This window comes from Lactuca saligna, chromosome 1 (genome assembly GCF_052625555.1).
Source record: "Lactuca saligna cultivar CGN05327 chromosome 1, ASM5262555v1, whole genome shotgun sequence".
Lineage (NCBI taxonomy): Eukaryota > Viridiplantae > Streptophyta > Magnoliopsida > Asterales > Asteraceae > Lactuca > Lactuca saligna.
Window position 1 is genome coordinate 26,219,147 of NC_136417.1, and position 15,724 is coordinate 26,234,870.

The window sequence follows — 15,724 nt, forward strand, 5'->3', positions numbered from 1 at the left end:
ATACACCTGAAGCAAACAGAAACTGAGAAATTGTCTAAAAGTCAAGATTTTGTAAGCTATAATAAGTATTCAAGTGATTGTCATCCCTACCTACTCTTAAGACTTATAACCCATGACTTATGACTAATGACTAATGACTTTCTGACTTTAAGACTTGTTCAACAGAAAATAATTAAGACTTGTTCAACAGAAAATAATTAATGTTGTAGCTGAGTTGGACTGTGTCTGCCTAACTCCATCATTAGTGGCTTGTATGCCTCACTATATCTACCCAAATATGTGGTAACTCCAATTATGCATTATTTGCTTCTATAAAAAAATTATTCATTATTTGATTGTCTCTAAGAAACCATTAATGTTAGTATGTGTATCATAGCTACTACTAAAATGAAGTGTTGTCCATTGCATAGTTGGTGGATATTGATAATGGTTGTTATTGTGATGTTCCCACCAACTGCAGGGGGTTGCAGAGAAGAGGAGAGAAGGGCACTACTAGACATCAAATTCTCCCTTATTAATACATATGATTTGAAACCAGAAGATCTTCTCCCCTCTTGGATGGATTATGGCAATACCCTTGTGGGTGATGCTAGTGGCAGTGGGTGTTGTGATTGGGAGAGGGTCAAATGCAACACAACCACACACCATGTCACACATATTTCTTTGGGCACACTGAACGGAAGATCATATGTAGATAAAAAATTTTGGCCATTAAATGTTTCCCTCTTTCTTCATTTTAAAGAGCTAAGAAGTCTCAATTTGTCGCGTAATTTTCTTGATGGTGGAGTTATGAATACAGGTACACTGTCTTACGTGAAAATATATGTTTCTTTGAAATTGATATTATATGTTTAATCAACACATATGAGTAAATTTAAATTCAAGAGAACAACATCATCCAATTAATTTTTGGGCTCAAAGAAGCTTAGGGGTTGGGTATTATATTTGTAACGATAAAGACGCATGAACACATAAGATTTACTTCAGTTTGTTATTATATAGTAACTGTGCCCAAAAGTTAATCCTTTAGTAACTAAAGAACAGGATACAGGTGTTTAAACCTTTTTTATATTGTAGAACTCGAAAGGTTGTCAAGTTTGAAGAAACTGGAGCTGCTAGACCTCAGCAGGAATTTTGATATTGACAATGGCATCATTCCATCATTGGGTGCACTCACTTCACTCAAAATTTTGGATCTGAGTTACACTAAATTGGGTGGATACTTCCCTGCTAATGGAAAGTTATATAGTGTTCCTTCCACGCATTTTAGTTATCATCCAGGATGCAAGTTCAGAAGATGTTCTCATCCCTTTTATATATATTGCAGAATTTGCAGCTTTAGAAAACCTGGAAATGTTGGATCTAACAAACTGCCTCTTTACTGGAACATTCCAAATAGATGGTAGTGAATATTCAATTTTATCTTAAAACCATCACACAAATACAGTCATCTTTTTAATGGTAAATTGGATCCTAGACAAAGGTTTCAAGAGGGTTTCTATATTAAGAAAGTTGAAGATTTTAAATCTGGCATACAATGATTTCAATAACAGCCTTATAGCATCTTTGAGTGTTCTGCCATCACTTAAAGCCCTAGATCTTCAAGGAAATAGGCGATTTCGATCATTTCGAGCTCAAGGTACACACACTTCTATGAGGAAATTTTGCTTTTAGTTTTACCTTGCTACTTGAGAATTGAGATACTATAAAATGGTCTTATAGGATATTTGCGCCATAGCATTTCTATGTGTGAACTTTACTAACATACTGATGAATTGCATTAAGTTTAAGGATATATATATATATATATATATATATATATATATATATATATATATATATGTATATATATACTTAATGTTTTAAATCATACTACTACAAATGCATGACACTTTCGTTACTTTTATATATATAATACAAAATTCGCAGCTTTAGAAAATTTGGAGGTGTTGGATCTAACCCGCTGTGGAATTGATACTTTCGAAATACATGGTAATCATCATCATCTATTCATCTTCAACCTTTTATTGAGACATTTTTTTTTTATAAATGAGGCTGGGGTAGAGACAACATAATACAAGTTACTTGGTTATCTCTAGAATTAGTTTTTTCAAAGTGGAATAAAATGCGATCAATCAAGTAACTTCAATGGGTTCTTAGTGAGATGAACCGAAGAGAAAATTATACTTTCTGCCTTTGTGTTATGATGATTTTTTTGGATATGGTACAAAAAGTAATATTTTTACCTTTTTTTGGCACTTTTTCAATGTATCTTAAGTCTTAACCTTGTCCACGGGTCGTCTAAGTAAATTTACTCCATGTTTTTGTCTGAGTTCAAATTGATGATGGAGGGCAAAATGGCAATTTTCAAATATTAACAGTTGGGCTGTTAACTAAGACGACCGATTGAGTTTGTTAACATTGTAAAAATGAATATAGATATATGTATTTATATGTATTCTGATCTACGCTTGCATTACTGTAATATGGCATGCTTCCAATGCTAAATGCAGGTTTTGAAAAGGTTTCTATATTGAGAAAGTTGGAGATTTTATATCTTAGGGATAATAGATTCAGTGACAGCATTATAGCATCCTTAAGTGTTCTTCCATCACTTAAAACACTAGATCTTCAAGCTAATTGGATATCTCGATCTTTTCCAGCTCAAGGTACACATGCTTTCAGCAGCAACAGTTTGTCCCTTACAAAATTTACCTTGTTTTAGTTTTACCTTGCTACTTAAGATTCTATATAATGATTCTTATAGGATATTTACTGGATAGTGTGAACTTTACAAAGTTAGTATTAAATGAAACTAATTATAATAAAATATCGGTATTTTCATAATTTGATGCCATATTGTTGTAATTATTTTGATCTTTTATATGTAGGATAAACAGTTTTTGAATTCTATGTACATGTTTGTTTGCGAACTCATATATTAAAATATGTAAATCACATATTATAACATGAAATTCACTACCTAGTGATGATGATGAAGAAACACTAGTGAAAATTTGCTGTAGACTATATCTAGAAATAGCCTTCATAAGACAAGATTTATGTTTTTCTTTTGTATGACTATGACAGAATTAGCACATCTTACTAACCTAGAGGAGTTGCATTTAAGTGATACCAGCCTCCATGGCACACCAAATATCCAAGGTAAACGAAGAATATGCTTCTCCTTGCTATAGTAATTTGTGAATAGTTCAAACTTCAAAAGATCATTCTTGTTACAGCTTTTATAAGATTATTCCATAACTACAAATATTATAACAACACATTTTCTCTTAGAATTCTTTTTCTTGTTACAGCTTGTAGGAGCTTGTCGAGATTGAAAAGGCTGAAGAGTATAGATCTTTCATATAACAATTTCAACAAGAGCATCATATCATGCTTAAGTGCCCTCCCATCCCTCAAGATTCTTGACCTTTCACATTCTTTTTCATGGGGAAGTTCCTTTCCTTCCGAAGGCATGTTATCTTAAAGAGTCATAATTGAACAAACTAAAATACCAAATTTCATCTTCATTGTCATTTATTTATTTGCACCCTTTTGCTAATTGTTATATTGAATTGTTTGACATACTACTCTAGATTTTCATAATTTGCCTGATCTGGAAGTCCTACTCTTGAGAAAAAATGGTTTTAATGGAACAATACCAATGGAAGGTAATGCTTTTTCATCATTCTTTAGTTTACAACATTATTATTGGTTAAAGAAACTTGGTCAAGTACCTACCAACTCATCAGGGTACAGATGAAACCAGCTTCAACCATTAATAATAAATGACTTGTAACAAAACAATTTTAAGGATTTTTGTTTAGTAACCACATATATAACCATTTCTTGTTGTCATCTAGCTTTCTCATCGTTCAACCATCTTGAGGTCTTGGATTTGAGTTACAATCATTTTGTTGGGAGCATTCCATCAACAATACACACTTTATCATCCCTAAAAGCTGTATCATTCGCGTACAATGATCTTAACGGCTCATTAGTGGATCATGGTAAGTTATCTAAATCATGCATGCTTAAGTATTGGAATTATTTAAAACAAATGTATAAATGTAATGGTGTTATAGTGTGGCTAATAAGTGAGTGAAAGTCATCATACTTTCAAACAGTGAACCCATTTTTTTGGTAGGGTTCTGTGGGTTGAAGAACCTTATGGAGTTGGATCTTAGTTACAACAAGCATCTTAGTTACAACAAGCTCAATGGAATTCTGCCTCGATGTTTCAACAGTCTATCATCTCTTAAGATGTTGGATGTATCTTCAAATCAATTCACAGGGATACTTGTGCCATCACTAATTGCTAATCTTACATCTCTCGAGTACATCGATTTTAGTCATAACAAATTTGATGGTTCATTCTCATTCAGCTCTTTCTCCAATCATCCAAAGCTTGAGGTAGTTCGATTTGGAAGCGACAATGACAAATTTGAGGTGGAAACTGAAGAGCCTATAGGTTGGATTCCAATGTTCCAGTTGAAATTTCTTGAGCTATCTAATTGCAATATTAACAGGCGTAAAGGACACATGGTTCCTATGTTTCTACTTCACCAACACAAGTTACAGGTAGTAGACATGTCTCACAACTCCTTGAGAGGATTGTTTCCAAATTGGTTGATTAAAAATAATACGAATTTGGAAGCTCTTAATCTAAGGAACAACTCCTTTGGTGGCATTATTAGTATATCTTCATATAGAAATACTAATATGCAAGAGTTAGATGTTTCTGGAAATCACATGATAGGTACAATTCCCAACGATATACAAAAGTTTGCTCCCTACATAGTCCGTTTAAATTTGTCTATGAATGCTTTAAGTGGTGCTATCCCGTCTTCAGTTGGTGATTTGAACGAATTATCACTTTTGGATTTGTCTGATAATGAATTATCTGGAGAAGTACCAAAGGGATTGTTTACAAACATGTCTAGTTTGATGATCTTGAAACTATCAAACAACAAATTGTATGGCGAGGTACTCTCAGGGAATTTAAGCTTGCTTAACATCAACAGGGTTCACTTAGATAACAAATATTTCACAGGGAAAATTGGCAAGGAAATTCCTGAATATCTTACTGCTCTGGATATTAGCAATAACTTCTTTACAGGTATGATTCCTGGTTGGATAAGCAACATGAGTGACTTGTCTGAACTTCTGATGAGAAATAATAGTTTTGAAGGCCGGTTTCCTTGTGGAATAGCTCAATTCTCATTTCTGGATATCTCACAAAATTCTTTCTCTGGGCCCATCCCATCCTGCTTAAATTTGCAAGTTATGGAGCATCTTCATTTGGGTTCCAATAGATTCACAGGATGGATACCTGATCACTTCCGTAATTTGACTAAGGTTTTGACTTTGGACATAGGCAATAATAACTTGTCAGGCATGATTCCTGAATTTCTTGGCGAACTATCCACTTTAAGGATTCTTCTTTTGAGAAAAAATAACTTTAGTGGGTTTATTCCGAAGCAGTTGTGCCAATTAAGTAATGTGAGTTTGATAGATTTATCCCATAACTCTCTTTCTGGTTCAATACCCAGCTGCCTACAAAACATTACTGGCCCAAGTGACCTTGCTTTCATAGAAACAAGCGTATCATTGTATCACATGTTTTCTTCATATGAATATGTGAGTGCTATACGAAGGTCGTATAATATATACTTTCATATAGAAGAGTTAGAAACACAAGATGAAGTTCAGTTCACAACAAAAAAGCTCTTTCTCCACTACAAGGGTGACATCCGTGATTACATGACAGGATTGGATCAATCTAGTAACAAACTTACAGGTGAAATTCCACAAGAACTTGGGTTGTTGAGCCAGATTCGTGCTTTGAACCTGTCTCACAATCACCTGACTGGGCCCATTCCAGTGAACTTCTCAAATCTTGCAAAGATAGAAAGCTTGGACCTTTCTTCAAACAGTTTGACTGGAAAAGTTCCATCCGAACTGATTAAGCTGACATCCCTATCTACTTTCAATGTTTCTCACAACAATCTATCAGGCAGACTCCCAGAAATGAAAACACAGTTTGCTACCTTCACAGAGGCAAGCTATGAAGGGAATCCACTTCTTTGTGGACTGCCTTTGGAGAAGAAATGCTCTACTGATTCACAGGTGACCAATTCATCAGCTGAAGAAGACAATGAGAAATGGTATGCTATCGATATGACATGGTTTTATGTAAGTTTTGGTTCCACATGGGGTGTGTTGTTATTGGGATTCGTTGCCCTTCTTTACATCAATCCTTACTGGTGTAGAAGGTGGCTACATTGGGTTGAAGATTGTATGTTTACATTTTATTACTTTCTTTATGATTTAGTAAGAAAGCCTACTCTATGATCTTCCAAGCTTATGACCTCATTAAGAATGCATGATAGAATAAATGCAAAGTTGTTTTTGTATGTATTTGTATTTGTCTGTTTTTATATAAGTATGACGATGTATAAGAAGGCTAGTCATGTTAAGTGTATTTCCCCATCTCATTTATGCAAAAGAATTTGACTAATTAATGGTTCGTTGCAAAGTTGATGCATTTACAAAACTTACATTGATTTATGGTATTTCTTAAATTTAGTAAACTTACATTGATCTATGGCACCGAAATGACTTAAATTACTTTGCTTGTCATGTATTTTATGATAAGTAATCACCATTGGTTGAGTCAACATGTGCAGCCAACTCCTCATTTCACTAACAAAACTAATGATCCATTAAACATGATGTCAAAACAATGGCGTTTTTATGGATTAAGAATAGATCAAAATGGGGTAGGGGTTTGATATGGAGTTTATGGGTTGATAACCCAATGTATCACACCATGTAATCTCTTTCTCTTTCTCCTAAGCTGAAATGGTCAACAAAAAAAAAAAAAGAATTGAACATGAGCTGCTCTGCTTCAAAGCTGAAATGCTCAACAACACCATTCTTTCCTACAAGATTGACCCAACGTGATTAAACTCTTTAGTATTTCTATATAATGTAGTTAGAGTGTGGTTTCAATGCATTTTCTATTTAAAAAAAAAAAACAACTTTCGAAGATGGTATAATTTTAATCATATTTTGTTATTTGCTATTTCGATAACTAAAAGCAGAATTAAACAAAAATAACTAATTCATAGATCAATAGATAGATTGAAATAATGATAAGTGATATTTGAACAATTAAAATTTTAAAAGTTGTATATGCGTGTGAATGAAATCGACAAAAAGATGTAATTTATAATTAATGAAATGCATTGATATATAAGATAAGGACATTGGGTACAAGCGTATGGGTTGACATGCATGTCAAATAAAAGTCCGACCCAGTTGTGGTATTATGAAATTTTTATAAGAATAAATTATTGAAACGATACATGTGATTTACAAAAAACTTAGTGTGCAAAATAAAAGATAACGATCAAACCTGAACTTTTTGCAAACATTTCAGTAATTTGTTAAAAGTGGGAATGAATTAATGCACTGCCTAATAGTAATAGTACCACAAACAATGCGGAATGTACACTTTCCAGATTATTCCAGCGCTTACTGCCTAATAGTAATAGTACCACAAACAACGGAGATTAGAGAAGCATTTTCATTTACAGAACCACTACAAAATTCATAAAATTCGAACCGGCCTACATCGATTATTTGATAAGATTCATTCTAACAATTCTTATGAATCAACAAATACACGGTGGTTAAATATAATTCAAAAGAATTTAAAAGTACAAAGATATTTTATGCAAATTGAAACTTCAATGTTTGTTGAAAAAGTCAACAAGATGTCGTTATGCCATAAGTTTATGGGAGTGTATCATAAATCCAAAAGGGGCAGGTGACCATGGAGAATAGACTTATGCGTGGGAATCACCATTTGACTTGCTGACTTACGGAGAATTATCAATTATGCAATCATTGACTTGATGATTTGCACAGAATTATGCAATTCATATTCATTTCATTGCAAATCAATTGTTTCTCATGTCTCATTACATATCTAAGAAGCCATCATTGTTACTGTAGCAACTAAAATGAAGTGTTGGGGTTTGAGTAAGAGTAAATCATGGTTATATTGGTCCTTGATGTTGATGAGTATACAAATTCTTATCGTCAGGCAAACAAAAGGGGATTGTATAGAAGAGGAGAGAAAGGCACTTCTAGAAATCAAAGCCTCCCATATGAAGTCATATGATTCCGAAATGGACAATTTTCTCCCTACCTGGGTTGATTATGACAACAGTACCCCTGGGGATGGTGGGGGCGACTGTTGTGATTGGGAGAGGGTCACCTGCAACACAACCACCGCTCATGTGACAGAGCTTTCCTTGTACTATTTGAGAGGGACAGACGATAACATAAAGTTTTGGAGCAAGTTTTGGCCATTGAATATTTCCTTGTTTCTACATTTTAAAGAGTTGAGGAGTCTGAATTTGTCAGATGATTTTCTTGATAAGGAGATTATGAAGATAGGTACAACGTGATTAAATGCTTTAGTATTTCTTTCCAATATCATCCTTTTTGAGCAAGAAATTTGAGTAAATTGGCTCTATCTAAATTCTTGGACTCAACCTACGAACTAATTTACAGGATGATATTTTTGTCTATTAAAGACATAACACAAGACTTTATGTGTACTTCAGATCCTGCAATTCATGCCATAACCTGTTATCATTTATCACCTGAGCCTGCATCAAAAGACTAGGATGCCTACGTTAAAAACTTCTTTTTCTTTTGCAGGACTAGAAAAGTTGTCGAGTTTGAAGAAGTTGGAGGAACTAGACCTAAGTTTCAATTATGATATTGATAATGACATCCTTCCATCATTGATGACACTCACTTCACTCAAAATCTTGGATCTTAGCTTCACTAGCTTGAATGGAAACTGTTGAACACGACTCTTAGTGTGGGAAACAACAAGACTTTTATTAAGACACTTAAGGAGAACTTACACTTTGTGAGACTACTACACACTTTTCTCTCTTTGAGGCTTTCTTGGATGGTTTGGATGTTGGATTGTTTGGAGCAAATGAGCTCCACACCTATTTATAGGTGTTTCCACCTCCTTATAAGAAGTTTCTAGATCTACATACATTCATGGCTATTCTAGAACTATCTACCATATTCTATATCTATTACAAGCTTTTATATGTTTCTAGAATGTTCTATAATGTCCTAGATAAGTATAGACATTCTTGTGTCTTCCATAGTGTTCTAGAATGTTCCATAGCCTTCCAGGGTCTTCCATCTCGTTCTAGAGTATTCTAGAATCTTCCGGCATCTTCAACACTCCTCCATCGTATTCCATAATCTTCTAGAATCTTCCAAATCATTCTAGAACATGCTAACTTCTTCTAGACAATAACATGATTCTATTGGGCTAGTGATGACCTTCAACAAAAACTTTCCTATCAGTGGTATGCTTTCACCTTTTCTCTGTTTTTAAGTTATCATGCACAAATGCATATTTTAAAGATAGTTACACCCTTTTTACATGAGTTTCAGAATTTGCAGCTTTAGAAAACCTGGAGGTGTTGGATCTAAGCAACTGTAACTTTAATGGTACCTTTCATCGCTGATAAACTAACTTGTCATATCAAACTAAAGCTGATAAATTCGACTGCTTCAATTTCTAAGTGTAGGCGTTTCAATATTAAAGAAGTTGAAATCATTAAATCCTGGGTACAACAGATGTAATGGAAGCGCTGCAACATCTTTGAATACACTGAAAAACTTGGATCTTAGCAACAACCCTTTTTTAGGACCATTTCCAGCTCAAGGTACATGCTATATATGACTATAAAGTACTATTATAATCTAGCATGTGTCCTTGTACACATTGAATAAGGCTTCTTACTTACAACTTACAAGGATGTGAGAAGTCTAATGAGCATATGTGCATAATATGTGTTTTATGTTTTTCTTTTGTATATGATAGAATTAGCTCATCTCACTAACTTGGAGAAGTTGGATTTAAGTTTCACCCAGCTCAATGGCACACCAGATATCCAAGGTAAATGAAGAATTGGCTTCTCCTAGCCCTAACCCTGATAAAGTTCTTAAACACCAATTAATCCTAAATTCTTCCATAATTAAAATTATGTAAGAGTATAAGATCACCATGGTTTCAGTAGCATTCAAATATTTTTTTTCTACAGCGTGTAAGATGTTATCGAGATTGAAAAGGTTGGAGAGTATAAATCTCTCCAATAACAATTTCAACAAAAGCATCGTATCATGCCTAAGAGCCCTCCCATCCCTCAAGATTCTTGATCTTTCACATTCTTTTCCATTGGAAAGCTCATTTCCCATCCAAGGCATGTTAATTTTTAAATGATTCATGCTCATCAAACAAATTAAAATTACAAAATTTGATCCTCACAATTATTTATTAATATCCATATTTGCTAACTGTTTATAAAATTGTTTGACACGTCTCTTTATCCAATATAGAATTTCATGATTTGCCTAATTTGGAAGTCGCCCTCTTGAGAGAAAATGGTTTTGGTGGAACACTACCGGTGGAAGGTAGGCTTTTTTTTCTTTAAGAATCATTCCTTATTGGTTTAATTAAGAATCATCAGAGAGATGAAAGGCCCTACAGCCTATCCAACTTCAATCATCAATTATATGATACATGGCTTGTAACAAATCCTTTTTCATGGTTTTTATTTAATTAGTAACCTACTTATCTAATCTTCTCTTGTTGCCATCTAGCTTTCACATCTTTCCACCAACTCAAGGTCTTAGATTTGAGTTGGAACCATTTTGTTGGGAGTGTAACATCAGCTATGCATGCATTATCTTCTCTAAGAGTTGTCTCATTCGCATACAATTATCTTAATGGCTCATTACCAGATCATGGTAAGTTATTCAAAACATGCATGATTATTGTGTTTGGGATTGGTTAGGTCAAATTTATACATGCAATGTTTTTATAGTATGGCTTATAAATTGGAGCAAGCCTTATGTAACATTTCCTTTTTCACATAGTTAAGCGTTCTTGTGCCGTATGACCATACAAGTGCAAGTTGTTATATATGTTAAGGGGCGTCATAAACCACATTCTTTCTCTTTTGACAGGGTTGTGTGAGTTGAAGAACCTCCATGAGTTGGATCTTAGTGGCAACATGCTCCATGGAACTCTGCCTGAGTGTTTGAAAAATCTATCATCTCTTAAGTTGTTTGATATTTCTTCAAATCAATTCACAGGGAAACTTGTGCCATCATTCATTGCTAATCTCACATCTCTCGAGTACATTGATTTTAGTCATAACACATTTGAAGGTTTATTCTCATTCAACTCGTTATCCAATCATTCAAAGCTTGAGGTAATTCGCTTTTTAAGCAACAATGACAAATTTGAGGTGGAAACAGAAGAGCCTATAGGCTGGATTCCAATGTTCCAGTTGAAAGTTGTAATGCTATCTAGTTGCAATATGAATAGGAATAAAGGGCGTGTTCTTCCAGGGTTTTTACTACACCAGCACCAGTTACAAGAAGTAGACATATCTCACAACCACTTGGAGGGAAAATTTCCAAATTAGCTGATTGAAAATAATACAAATCTTGAAGTTCTTAATCTAAGGAACAACTCCTTTACTGGTATGCTGCTGCATAGGAATGCTAATATGCTGGAATTGGATATGTCTGGAAATGGAATGATAGGTACTATTCCTGATGTTATGCAAAAATTCTTTCCCCACATCCAACATTTGAATTTGTCCAGGAATTCTTTAAGTGGTGCTATCCCATCTTCACTTGGTGATTTGAGGGATTTACGAGTACTGGATTTATCTAATAATGAATTATCTGGAGAAGTACCAAAGGGATTGTTTACAAACATATCTGAGTTGTTTTTCTTAAAACTATCAAAGAACAAGTTGCAGGGTCAGGTACTCTCAGGAAACTTAAATTTAGGTAAAATCCAAGAGCTCCACTTGGATAGCAACTGTTTCACAGGTAAAATTGCAAATGAGCCCAGAAAATATAATGATCTGATGATTTTAGATATTAGCAACAACTTTTTTACTGGTATGATCCCTGGATGGATAAGCAACACAAGTGAGTTGTCTGAACTTGTGGTGAGAAATAACAGTTTGGAAGGCAGGTTTCCTTGTGGACCAACTTTGTTCACTTTTCTTGATATCTCACAAAATTCTTTTTCTGGTCCAATCCCATCTTGCTTAAACTTGCAATATGTGAAGCATCTTCATTTGGGTTCTAACAGATTTACTGGATCAATACCCAATTCCTTTTATAATTTGACTAATGTTTTGACTTTAGACATCAGTAACAATGACTTGTCTGGAAGGATTCCTAAATTCCTTGGTGAACTATCCAATTTAAGGATTCTTCTCATGAGAAAAAATAAGTTTCATGGTTCTATTCCAAAACACTTGTGCCAATTATATAATGTAAGTTTGATGGATTTATCCGACAACTCCCTTTCTGGTTCAATACCTAACTGCCTAAAAAATATAACCGAGCCAAGTTACCTTGCATTCCTTAAAAGAACCATATCATGGTATCCCATGTCTTCCTCTTACTATTATAATAGTGTTCTACAGAGGTGGCAGCCTGCCTATGTCAATAACCAAGGGTTTGAAACACAAGACGAAGTTGAGTTTACAACAAAAAGGCTCTTTCTCAGCTATAAGGGTGGCATACTTGATTACATGGCAGGATTGGATTTTTCCTGTAACAAACTTACAGGTGAAATCCCACAACAACGGGGATTCTTAACCCAACTTCGTGCTTTAAACCTGTCTCACAATCACCTGACTGGACCCATTCCTGTGAACTTCTCAAATCTTGCAAAAATAGAGAGCTTGGACCTTTCTTCAAATGGTTTGACCGGAAATGTTCCATCAGAACTGATTAAGCTTACCTCGCTATCTACTTTCATTGTTTCTCACAACAATCTCTCAGGCAGACTCCCAGATATGAAAGCACAGTTTGGTACCTTCACAGAGGCAAGCTATGAAGGGAATCCACTTCTTTGTGGACCACCACTCGTGAAGAAATGCACAACTACTAATTCACAGCTGACCAATCCATCGGATGTAGAAGAAGACAATGAGAAATGGTATGATATCGATATGGCATACTTCTACGGAAGTTCTGGTTCGACGAATGTTGTGTTCTTATTGGGCTTTGTTGCGCTTCTTTACATCAATCCTTATTGGCGCAAATGGTGGCTAGACTTGGTTGAAGACTGTATGTTTACATGTTATTACTTCCTTTATGATTCAGTCAGCTGGTTCTCCATGCCCTTCCATTAATAGTTTCTCTTTAATTAAGAATGTGTGATAGAATAAATGCAAAACTGCTTTCGAATGTATTAGTAAGTCATTTGATATATGCATGATGATGCTTTTGCTTCCTTTTCTGTTATGTTCTTGCTTATTTTGTATATTTACAATGGGGACTTCCATCAATTATTGCTGATAAATCAACATCCTCCTTAAACTATAACTGCAGGGCTGAGGTTGTGGAATTAAGATCATGGTTGGTCTTCAGAACCTTTTCAATATATCTTTTCCAGAGCCAGCCATTATTTTTAACAAAACATGTTCACTAAGAATACAATTAAGTAGGAATATTGCTTTAGGTTTTTAGCAGATATGGTGTTTAGTGGAGTCTATTAAGTTATGATTGTGAAGTAACAAATCAGGAGATAAAATAAAGAAATTCAGATTCCGAGTGAAATTTTGCACTTCATATAGCTCTATGAACACTGTGATTAAATCTACCAGATACATGGATATATATATATATATATATATATATATATATATATATATATATATATATATATATATATATATATATATATATATATATATATATATATATATATTAAAGGTTTACAATTTTATCTATGAGTATTACTAGGACCTTGATCTACCTCACGTTGCTTCATATTTTAAAAAAGATACGAGTTCATATGGGCCAACTGTTTAGTTGCATAAACACATCTGCTGATCGAATATATGATTCTCACATAACTAGTATATATTATTACTACAAGATGGGCAGCAAGGGATTGAGGGAGCATCATTAATTTGCAATCTTAAGGCGTCTTGATGCAAAAATGAGCAACAGTGATCAACCTACAGTGCCAATAACATAAAGGATCCAGGAAGCATAAAACAGAGTACAAACACCAATTAACTACAGTTTTGCATAAACATAAAACAGAGTACAAATTACAGTTTTGCATAAACACATCTGTTAAGTTCTCCTTCCATAAACTACAGTTTTGCATAAACATAAAACAGAGTACAAATTAACGATTACATCGTCAAAAGCAGGCTCCACGGAAATGTAAAGTTCTAAAACGATGTTAATGAGGAAAGCAGCAATTAGGGAAGAGATCTTTAGCTTTAGTGAGAACCATGGCAGTTAGGGCAGCGAATCAACAACAAATCGAGAAGCATACAAACTGCCCAAACTTGCCAATAAGTGAAGCATAAAGATCCATTTTACGAACTACCCTGTGAATCATTGCCTCGAATCGATTTCTTTGTAAAGACACTTTTTCTTCTAAATCCTCAAATTTTCAAAACTAAACCCAATGGGCTTTAATGGCCCAAAAATGGTACTCATGCTCAATTAATTTTACAACAAAGAGTTACTTTACAAGAATAGAAATTGATTTTTCCGCATTAATTATATATACAATTAAATCTCAATGTTCTTATGAACAGTGTCTTTTTAACCACGATAAAAATTTTGGTCTGGTTTTTATCTATTTATTGGCTGGCTCATTTTTTTACCGGCTGCTTTTGTTTTTATGTTTGGTTTCCGGCTTAAAGTACAAAATGGGCAACGATTCTTCCGGTTTCTTCTCACAATCCCATCTAGGGATGTCAACGGGACCAAACGGGAGCGGGAATAGCTGCCCCCGCTCCCGCCCCCGAAATCAATTGTTGCCCCCGCTCCCGGTCCCGCCCCCGGCTCCCCCGTTTACATAGCCCCCGGTCCCGCTCCCGGTTACCTCCATCACCCCCGGTCCCGCCCCCGCTCCCCCGGTTCCCCCGCTTAAAATTCGTTTTTTTTGCTAAACGACTACTTTGTGTTAGGCTAAAAGCTTGTTTTTAATAACTTTAAAAGTTTAAAACATAATCTTTTAGAAACTAAACAATTAAAAATTCAACATTACGAATTCAATATTACAAAACGACAATTCCATCAATCTTAAAAATATAAAATATGACAAATCCAATATTACAAATATAAAATACTTACATATCCAAAAATATATGATCAATTCACTACCTCTTCAATATCTATTAATTGAAAACGGGAAAGTGAAACCTAACCTACACTCAAAATTAGAAAGTCTATTTTGTATATGTATTTTATATTAAATATATATTTTTTACATAAATGTACAACCGGGGCCCCGCGGGAGTACGGGACGGGAATACCAACTCCCGCTCCCGGTCCCGAAAATAAGCGGGGTTTAATTTTGCCCCCGCTCCCACTCCCGCTCCCGGTTTTTTTAAAAATTTAGTCCCATACGGGATCGGGGTCCCACGGGAGCGGGGTTCCACGGGGGTTTTTGACATCCCTAAATTCTCATCGCCACACAGACCTTTTCTCACCGCTTTATTCCTTTCATCTTCCTCCGTCGTATGTATTTTAGTTTCACCTTTCCCATTGCCCTGCATAGAGGCCGATTACCTCTGCAAATCGTTTGAGAATCTACGACCCATCG

The 15,724-nt window shown here is 34.7% G+C and overlaps 2 pseudogenes across 1 annotated transcript; both read left to right on the forward strand.

Annotated features, from left to right (window-relative positions):
- The first annotated feature begins 318 nt into the window (after positions 1–318).
- Positions 319–6,506, forward strand: LOC145029705 (cuscuta receptor 1-like; annotated as a pseudogene). The gene is made up of 8 exons (XR_013676571.1): positions 319–799; positions 1,078–1,215; positions 1,295–1,402; positions 2,514–2,669; positions 3,091–3,165; positions 3,318–3,674; positions 3,867–4,013; positions 4,151–6,506. The product of XR_013676571.1 is annotated as a cuscuta receptor 1-like (transcript).
- A 1,527-nt stretch (positions 6,507–8,033) lies between these two features.
- Positions 8,034–13,315, forward strand: LOC145003929 (receptor-like protein 14; annotated as a pseudogene).
- Positions 13,316–15,724: the final 2,409 nt, after the last annotated feature.